This window comes from Suricata suricatta, chromosome 12 (genome assembly GCF_006229205.1).
Source record: "Suricata suricatta isolate VVHF042 chromosome 12, meerkat_22Aug2017_6uvM2_HiC, whole genome shotgun sequence".
Classification (NCBI taxonomy): Eukaryota; Metazoa; Chordata; class Mammalia; order Carnivora; family Herpestidae; genus Suricata; species Suricata suricatta.
Window position 1 is genome coordinate 25965687 of NC_043711.1, and position 10929 is coordinate 25976615.

Sequence of the window (10929 nt, forward strand, 5' to 3'; positions counted from 1 at the left end):
CTTGTAGCTCAAAAAACTAAAATCAGAATTACCCTACGATCCAGTAATCACACTACTGTTGTGTCTGCCCAGTGTGTCTCACTACTCTGGTGAGTAGCTGGACTGTTCCAGTTTCCTTCAGATTCTTGAAGGCCTGTACAAATACCAATTCACTAATTCAAAGGGATACCTGCACCTCTATGTTTATTGCAGCATTATTTACAATAGCCAAACTATGGAAGCAGCCCAGTGTCCATCGACTGATGAATGGATAAGGATGTTAATTATATATATGTAATGGAATTATATATATATATATATATATATATATATAATATATAATATGGAATATTATTTAGTCATAAAAAAGAATGAAATCTTGCCATTTGCAATGACATAGATGGAGCTAGAGAGTATTATGCTAAACAAAATAAGTCAATCAGAGAAAGAAAAATACCGTATGATTGCACTCACATGTGGACTTTAAGAAACAAAATAAATAAGCAAAGGAGGAAAAAAAGAGAGGGATAACAAAGAAACAGATTATTAATGAGAGAGGACAAACTGATGATTACCAGAGGGGAGGTGGGTGGGGGAAGGGTGAAACAGAGGATGGGGATTAAGGAGTGCATTTCTCAGGATTGAAAAAAAAAAGAATAAGTGACCTCTTCAATGGGCCTTAAATGATTAATAAGATTTCAAGAATGAAAGATGTAGGGTGCCCAAGACAGAAAAAAAGTGTCTGAATAAAGACAAGGAAGAGTGAACTGTAGGGTATCCTTGGAGAACAAAGAAATTACCAGTTTAGCTGGAAGGAGGGCTTTGGGTCACACTGAACAGAGCTTTTTTTTTTTTTTTTTTAATGTTTATTTATTTTTGAGAGACAGAGTGTGAGCAGGAGAGGAGCAGAGAGAGAAGGAGACACAGAATCAGAAACAGGCTCCAGGCTCTGAGCTGCCAGCACAGAGCCCAACGTGGGGCTCGAACTCACGAACCAGGAGATCATGACCTGAGCTGAAGTTGGCCGCTTAACCAACTGAGCCACCCAGGCCCCCCTGAACAGAGATTTAAAATGCTAAGAGCTGATTTTAAATTTGGTCGGTAGGGTATCACTGAAAGTTTTGGAGGAGAAAGAGAACAAATTGGTTTCACCTCCAGGATAGGGTAGGTGAGACTGCCAACTCTTGATGTCGTTCCCTTCTAGGCACACAACTACATTACATTTTGAGCCATCCCTACAGTTACATGGGTCATGTGACGGAGTTCTGGTTAATGAGACTTGAGAAGTCAAATGTAAGAAGTAGAAACTACTTCCTGGCCTCTAATACCTCGTGCATAATCCCCAATAGTCTCTCTTCCCTCATCTCTTGACAAGACGCAGAAAATCTAAGGGAGGACTTTAAGGCTTGGAGAAGAATCACTAGATAAAAGGAGCCTGGGTCTCTGAATGACCATGTGAAAGGCTGCCCAAGGAACTCCTGATTGGATGAGGCTGTGGGGCTCTTTGTGACTGTAGGTAGCCTCCCCTGGCTAAAAGAGCAGGTGAGGGTGATGGTCCCTAAGTAAAAAAAAAAACTGCCTGCAACCTAGAAAGCCTTCTTCTCTGACCACTTGTAAGACAGAACCAACTTGAATACTACAACGTCAGCTCCAAGTAAGTCCACCTTTGTCCCACAGTCCTGGATATACAAGAGCTACTGGCCACTTCCTGTCTGACCTATTCCTTGAAAAAAATTCCTATAGTGAGCTAGGTGGTCTCTTTAGCTGCTGCTGTAGGACTACAATTTTACATGTGTTGGAGTTAAAAACCACTCCCCTGCAAAACCATGAGAAAAGGCACAAAAGGTAGTGAAAGCATGCCATGCTTGGGAAGCTCCAAATGTTTATTTAGATCTAAGTGGAAGCAATGTGTGTGGGTAAATGGGCGTTTTCTGGGTCTGGTTTTGTATCTGCAACAGATGAAGTTAAAGGATGGGCAACGGTCAGATTGCCGATGTGATCTGAAAGAACGTTTGCTGGACAGAAGACTAAGGTGGCTGGCAAAGTGGTGAGCAGCTGTGCCGTTTCAGTTTTCTTCAAATTCTTGAAGCCCTGTGTGGTAGGAGAGATTCCATTTGTCCAAAGGGCAGAAACAGAACTAATGAGAAGGATTTACTTCAAGGTTTTAGTCCAACATAGGGAGCATAATTAAGCATGTCTGGTCATGGCAGTGGAGAATTTTCTGTCATTTTGAAGTCGTCCAAGCAGAAGTCTGGGAAGCTATTCTGGCTGTTCTGAGGCAGATTCAGATACCAGATGAATTCCTACTTTCCATGTCTTTTCTAGGCCTCTCTTCTGAGCTCCACGCCTTCTCTCCAGTGGCCTTCTTGCTCAATTCCTCTTCCGCATCTCCAAGATGCTTCTAACAGAAAACTTGGTCTAGTGGAGGGCACTACAATCCATTGAGTTTGAAGAGTTAGGATCTGGGTATCGTTCTTGACTCCTCCCTCCACTCTCTCCACAGCCAATCCATGTCTACTTCTCTCTACTGCCTCTGCCAGCACTGCAATCCAGGCGATCATCATCCCTCTCCTGGGTGATTGCAAATCCTCTCAAGTGACCTACCAAGTCCGCTCTGGCTCTCTGTTCCATGCACTCTCCAAAATGCAGCCAGAGTGGTTTTATAATGGAGACATTCCTTCTCTTCACTTAAAACTTTTCAATGTCTTTCCTGCTGCTCTTAGGATTAAGAAGAAAGCCCTTAACAGTAGCGGCAAAAACCTACATGTTCTTGCTTTAGTTCATACTTTTCACCCTCATTTTCTGCTCTCTCAACAGACTGGCCTGCTGAGCTCCTCCTGCCTACCAGAGCATTTGTGCACGTTATTCCCCATGGCTAGAAGGCTTCTCCAGTACAGGTACCCCTAAACTTGCCCTCACATAACTTGTCAAAGTTGCACTTTTACATGTGTTTGTGGGGTTCTTTGATAATGTGTGCTTCAGTCTATGTAAACTCAGTAGCCTACTTTGTCACCCCTGAATTGTTAGTCTGGTGCCTCACATGGAGTTATAGATTCTTGCTGAGCAAAATAAATGAATCATTAAATGTAATGAGTCAAAGGGATGTTGGATTAAATGACTAAATATATGTTTTTAGTTTTTTAAATTCATTTTTGAGAGAGAGAGAGAGAGAGAGAGAGAGAGTGAGTGACAGAGAAGAGAGAGAGAGAGAGAGAGAGAGAGAGAGAGACAGAGGATCCAAAGCAGGCTCTGCACTGACAGCAGGAAGCCTGATGTGGGGCTCAAACCCACAAATTGTGAGATCATGACCTGAGCTGAAGTTGGACGCTCCACTGATTAAGCCACCCAGGTGCCCCAATCACTAAATATTTTTAACTTTGTCTAGAATTTCATTTTACATTTTAAGAAAAATCCATCTGTGAATTGAGGAGGAAGACTGGGTAGGCCTGGACAACTGCCAGGATATGGGGGATGAGAAGCATCAACAATGACCTTGACACTGATAATTAAGTGACTGGTATAACTGAGTGGCTTTCAACAGCAGTAGTGCTATGTATGGCACCTCAATCAGATGCCTACTCAGGTTACATGTGAAATTTTCTAGCATTAGCAAATAGATAATTGGTTGTGTGGATATCTGTATTTTTAAAGTCATTACAAATATCCATTCAGAGTAAACAAAACCCTATTAGTCTTTCAGGATCAGTAACAGAAAGAAATGACATTCAAATCTCAGGCCAATTGAAAAAATTTATTATAGAATCTATTATCATTTATTTGTACCTTTTGTGACCAAGTAGAATATATCCTGGACTATTGATTTTGTTCTCAAATGTGGATTTTCCCAAGAAAGAGTTACTTGAGGGTCCTGAAAGTCACGAGACATGGCTTGGGTCTACATGGAAAATTTCAGTATCAGAATAAGAGTTTTTTTTTTTTTTTTGAACTTCCAGTCATGAGAACCATTAGGAATGACATATTTTTTTGTATATCTTTCTGTTCAAACATCTTATGGGGGGATTTTCTTAATGTTTCTTCTTACTCTTCATATTTATAGTTCTGCCCCAATTAATTTAAGCTCCTTTGATTAGAAAGAGCATTTATTTGGTACTGTATGTATCACCACCTGTGGATCCTAGTACAGTACATGGTAGACAATGGATAAATCTCACCACCACAATTGTAAATAGTATTTAAGATTTGGGATAGAAGGAACTTACATAAACATTATAAAAGCAATTTATGAAAAACCCACAGCTAGTATCATCCTCAATGGGGAAAAACTGAGAGCTTTCCCCGAGATCAGGAACAGGACAGGGGTGTCCAATCTCATCACTGTTGTTTAACATAGTGCTGGAAGTCCTAGCATCAGCAATCAGACAATAAAAGGAAATAAAAGGCATCAGAATCAGCAAAGAAGTCAAACTTTCACTTTTCTCAGATGACATGATATTCTACATGGAAAACCCAATCGACTCCACCAGAAGCCTTCTAGAACTGATCCAAGAATTCAGTAAAGTCACAGGGTACAAAATGAACGCACAGAAATCAGTTGCATTTTGATATACCAAAAATGAAGCAACAGAAAGAGAAATCAAGAAAATGATCCCATTCACAATTGCACGAAAAACTGTAAAATACTTAGGGGTAAACCTAATCAAAGATGTAAAAGATCTGTATGATGAAAACTATAGAATGCTTATGAAAGAAATTGAAGAAGACACAAAGAAATGGAAAAATATTCCATGCTCACGGATTGGAAGAATAAACATTATTAAAATGTCATTATCACCCAAAGCAATCTACACATTCAATGCAATCCCCATCAAAATTGCACCAGCATTCTTCTCAACGCTAGAACAAACTATCCTCAAATTCGTATGGAACCACAAAAACCCTGAATAGCCAAATATTGAAGAAGAAAAAACGGGAGGCATCACAATCCCAGACTTTAGCCTCTACTACAAAGCTGTCATCATCAAAACTGTATGGTATTGGCACAAAAACAGACACATAGACCAATGGAATAGAATAGAGAGCCCAGAACTGGACCCACAAGTATATGGCCAATTAATCTTTGACAAACCAGGAAAGAGTATCCAATGGAAAAAAGATAGCCTCTTCAACAGGTAGTGCTGGGAGAGCTGACAGCAACATGCAGAAGAATGAAACTAGACCACTTTCTTACACCATACACAAAAATAAACTCAAAATGGATGAAGGACCTGAATATGAGACAGGAAACCAACAAAACCCTCGAGGAGAAAGCAGGAAATAGCCTCCTTGACCTCAATTGCAGCAATTTCCTACTCGACACATCCCCAAAGGCAAGAGAAGCAAGAACAAAAATGAACTATTGGGACCTCATCAAGACAAAAAGCTTCTGCACTGCAAAGGAAACAATCGAAAAAACTAATAGGCAACTGACAGAATGGGAAAAGATAGTGGCAAATGGCATATCAGATAAAGGGCTAGTATCCAAAATCTACAAGGAACTCACCAAACTCCACACCCAAAAAACAAATAATCCAGTGAAGAAATGGGCAGAAGACACTTCTCCAAAGAGGACATCCAGATGGCCTACAGGCACATGAAATGATGCTCAGTGTCACTCATCGTCAGAAAAATACAAATCAAAACCACACTGAGATATCACCACATACTGGTCAGAGTGGCTTAAATGAACAAATCAAGAGACTATAGATGTTGGCCAGGATGTGGAGAAACGGGCACCCTCCTACACTGTTGGTGGGAATGTAAACTTGTACAGCCACTCTGGAAAACAGTGTGGAGGTTCCTCAAAAAAAAAAAACCAAACAAACTATCAATAGAACTCCCCTATGACCCAGCAATAGCACTGCTGGGGATCTACCCAAGGGATACAGAAGTGCTGATGCATAGGGGCACATGTACCCCAATGTTCATAGCAGCACTTTCAACACTAGCCAAATCATGGAAAGAGCCTAAATGTCCACAAACTGATGAATGGATAAAGAACATGTGGTGTGTGTATACAGATATATATATATGTACACACACACACACACACACACACACACACACACACACACACTGGAATACTACATGACAATAAGAAAGAATGAAATCTGGCCATTTGTAGCAAAGTAAATAGGCCTATAGGGAGTCGTGCTAAGTGAAATAGGTCAGGCAGAGAAGGACAGATAATATATGTTTTCACTCATAGGTCTAACAGGAGAAACCTAACAGGGGACCATGGGAAGGAGAAAGGGGGCAAGGGAAGAGTTAGAGAGAGGGAGTGAGGCAAATCATGAGAGACTCTTGAATACTGAAAACAAACTGAGGGCTGAGGAGGGAGGTGGGAAGGGGAAGGGAGGTGATGGTTATGGAGGGGAACACTTGTGGGGGAAGAGCACTGGGTGTTATATGGAAACCAACTTGGTATAAACTATTTAATTAAAAAATAAATAAAAAAGAGAATGTATGGGGAAAGGAGGGCAGGAGGAGGTGTAATAAAATAAAATGTGTGTCTAGGTGTGTTCTGTAATATTTACTACATTATAATACATTATAATATATTGCTATTACATATGTATATTACAAAACACACTCAAACGCACCCAGACATATTATAATAAATATTCTTTTATGTACCTTATAAAAAGATTAAAAGGAAGATATTTTAGGGGAGGGAGTATTTAAAAGATCATACTGACATAGCTCCAGCTATAAGTAAAGAAAATGTACACACTAACTAGTTCATAGCTATTTAAAAAAATTAAAATTCCTAAATACCTTGAAATTATTAGAGGAATATCTTGCTTAGCACTAGATACCCAGTGACCATTGAAGGTATACCTAAACCTCATATAATATAATCCTCTAAATCACAGAAAATTAGATATGATCCTCTTCCATAGGGTTTCTTTAAAGAGTAATCTATCACTATGTATTTAAATTTAAGTCTATTTTTTAAAATTTACAAATGCTAGTGCACTTTTTTTCACAAACCAAAGTATAGCAGTACTCTACCATTAGGTTATCTTTTTAGGTAACAGACTTGACCTTTTGGTACAATTAACATATATACATTCTCAAAGCCTGTTTCATTTTAGTAATCTTATTTATAATCACTGTCATAATTATCTCTATAAATATGTATCATGCTATTTATCTACTGTAAGAGAGTCCTAATTAAAACCTACAAGGGAAAGTAATTTAGACTTTTGGTTTCTAAAATAAAAAGTAAAAGGGACAAAGTTTCTATAATGAGAAAAATCTTAATAAAAGAACACTATAAGCAGAAACTCATGCCTTTTGAATTCTAAAGGGAGCTCTTTTAAGAGCTGATATCAATATGCACAATATAAGGTTTAAAATCATGATTAGATTAAAGTCATGCTCTAGGCGTTTCATTTTCTTGAGTTTGCGGAAAATGAACTTGGTGTAGGTCAGAGATGTTACCATTAATTATTTTCCTATTTTATGAGGGGGTACATGCTTTTGTAGTTACAATATAAAACCTGAGGGGCTACTCTCTAATTGTCTCTTAGAAAAATAAACATTCATTTTTGTCTCAAGATACAATGTTCTAATTATAATAGTCATTTAAGTTTGCAGGGTTTTCAAAGCTTAACCAGAAAAACCTGCTGAATTTTCAACTCTAATCATTGAAGGGTCATGCTCAAGACTTACATCTATTATCTAGCAATCACATCAGAATTAAACTTGCTACCAGAATCCAGACCTTGAATTGGATTAATTTTTATTATATGTGCACTGTTATAATGAATGTCAAAAATACAAAAAGGGCTGAGCTAGTGAAGCAATATTATTTTAGACAAGGTACTTCACCTTTCCAAGCCTCACTTTCATTAGGATTGAGATTATGACAGTGCTTAAGTTTCGGTGTTTTTGTTAGATCGTATGAAACAATGCATGTAACATGCCAAACATTGTGCTTAGTAGGGACTAAATGCTTAGTAAACATGTTATTAATATCTTACATTTTGAATAATATTTAACACTTTACAAAGTCCATTCATAATCATTAATTCTTTCATTCACCTATCCTAGTGACTGGGCATCTGGCCTGGCCAGCCACTCTAGGCACAGAGTAAGACAGGGAATAAGATGAACACATACCTCCTTCAAGGAGCTCACAGTCTCCTGGGAGAGACAGATATTAGAGCAAGTCATTCATAAATAACTACATGATTACCAGTGTGGTAAGAGGTATGCAGGAAAAGTTCAGAATGTTATTAAGTGTATTTAACAGAGGGCTGGTATCCAACGTTGGGGTTAGGGGAGAGACATTTAACTTGGAATTTAAAAGATGACAGATAGGATGATACGTACATGACCTCTGTGCAATTTCCAATCACTTGTGATATTATTTCATCTCCCTGAAAAAGTCTCATGACGTTCAGAGATCTGTCCACACAGAGCAGGGGCTCAGAACTCCAATGTCCCAAGGCTTATCATGCATGATGCTGCCCTCAGTGGGCCCCGAGGGCATTACAGGGGATTCTTCCCATGTCCACTATATATTTTCTGTGCAGTTTTGTGAAGACACCTGATAAAACACTTATTTTGCTATCTGAAAAGTGGGTCTGTTAATGGCTGTGTAGAGAAGTACTAGAACTTCATGGATATGATAGTTAATGTATGTGATGAAGACATGTGGGGTTTATGAGGAATCAAGTATAGAATATAATACTGTAATATCCTTTTTCAGAGGGAAGAGAGTGGGGTGCAGGGAGGACAAATGGCTTCAATGCCAGGCAGGTAACATATGTAAAAGGCCGGCACTTACAGACTGTGAAGTGGGGGAAGTGTGGCTAATTTGAGAGTGCATGTCCAATGCAGAAAATTTTATTTACTTATTTGTTTTTAAAAGTTTTTAATGTTTTTATTTACTTTTGAGGGAAAGGCACACACAGTGTAAGTAGGGGAAGGTCAGAGAGAGAGGGAGACACAGAATCTGAAGCAGGCTCTAGGCTCTGAGCTAGCTGTCAACACAGGGCCTGACACAGGGTTCCAACCCACGAACCGCAAGATCATGACCTGAGCTGAAGCTGGATGCTCAACCGACTGAGCCACCCAGGCACCACAAGAAAATTTTAATTCAAAACTCTATTAGACCAGTTGGGAGGACTGGCAGTCTGTAAACTCCGGAAGCATGATGAAAAGACGGGTAGGTTGGTGAGTGACTAAAGCAGGGAAGACTTCAGGTGATAAAAATCACTCTTCAGTTTTTGCAAATAATTAAAACCAGTATTTAGCCATATCTCAATAAAAAGCTTAAGACATTTTTAAAGGCAATAAAACATATTAAAAAGTAATATTAGAATAGCTTTTTCTCCACTAACCTCGCGTATGACCTTAGACAATGTCATCTGTGTGTAAAGTTAGGCTATGGCAACAAGATAAAAAATGATAAAGCACAAGACATTACTTTCCTTTACAGACTCTTAATTTATTAAAAAGCTATCAATAACCTAGTTTTTGGTCTCTATTATAAATGAGTAAAGGAACCTTTTCAGAGAAACAGTTTTATCATCTCAAGAAAACTTTCCATTTTGAACAGTAGAGCTTACACATAACATAGGCCTTGGTAGATAATTTCCATCATTTGGTTTTGGAAATAGGACAGTTTCCTATATCATGAGAGAAGGTTCCCTAGAAGAAAATCCTTAAATCAAGTAGTGAGAAATTGCTTAATGGGAGTGAGCATCTCTGAAACAGACTGCCTGGTCACACCCTAGGTCTACAACTCACTAATTTATCTCTGTGAGCCTCAGCTTCCTGATCTAAAAATGGTGATTCGATGGTTTCTACACAAAAAGGTGTATGAGAGGATTAAACAGGATAAATGATGTATGATGGCTAATTTTATGTATCAACTTGACTGGCCACAAGGGTGCCCAGATTAAATATGACCCTGACTGTGACTGTGAGGGCATGTCTGGATGAAATTAACATTTGAATTGGTAAATTCCGCCCCAAGCCCCAAGGTAGGTGGGCACCATCACCCAATCCATGGAGGGGCTGAATAAATCAAGAAAGTGGAGGAAGGGGAACTTGATCTTTCTACCCAACTCCTTAAGAAGTCTGTAGCTGCCCTCAGACCGGCACTTCCACTATCAGGTCTCCTGGTTCTGAGGCATTTGGATTTGGACAGGAACTATATCATTGGCTCTTCCGGGTCTCCAGCTTGATGACCACAGATCCTGAGACTTTTCAGTCTCTGACCCAATTACTTATGATAGGTCTCTCTCTCTCTCCGTCTCCATATATATATAAACCAAATGGAGGAAGTTATTTATCAAGGCATATATATATATATATATATATATATATATATGTTATATATATTATATATAAGTTGTATATATGTGTGTGTTCTGTTTCTCTGGAGAAACCTAACTAATTAACCATGTAAAAAATATAGCAAAAACTCAGTAAACATTAGTGATGATGATGATGATGATGATGATTTGCTGCTCAATATATTCACCTGCTCAAATTATATAGCTAGCACCACTCACTTGATCACTTAATTAACAAGTATCTATTGAGTTCCTGTAAGTGTTAAAGATTGAGTTAGGTGCTAGGGATACAACAATGAATAGGACCCTTGCAGTTTTGAAGCTCTCATTCCACTTGGGGAGACAGCAATGAGCAAACAATTAAGTAAACAAGATATCAGGTAAGGATAAGTGTTGTGATGGAAATGAAGGCAGAGTGATGTTGCAGAGAGGATGTCTTGGGCGAGACGATGGCCCCATGTTCACCACTGTGTGAACTATGTGTAATGATGTATGTGAGCATAATTCGTATACAGTATAGGTTAAAATACATATTTTGCTATTATATCATAAATAAAAAGGTTTAATATTTAACTATATACTTAAGAGATTTTATTTTGTCACTAATTTCGGATTTCTTTCCCAATATATATTTTATTTT

General features: G+C 38.6%; 1 protein-coding gene across 6 annotated transcripts in view; it reads right to left on the bottom strand.

Annotated features, from left to right (window-relative positions):
• Nucleotides 1-10929, bottom strand: part of C12H3orf67 (chromosome 12 C3orf67 homolog) — a 238675-nt gene that overhangs the window by 97394 nt on the left and 130352 nt on the right. The window lies entirely within an intron of this gene.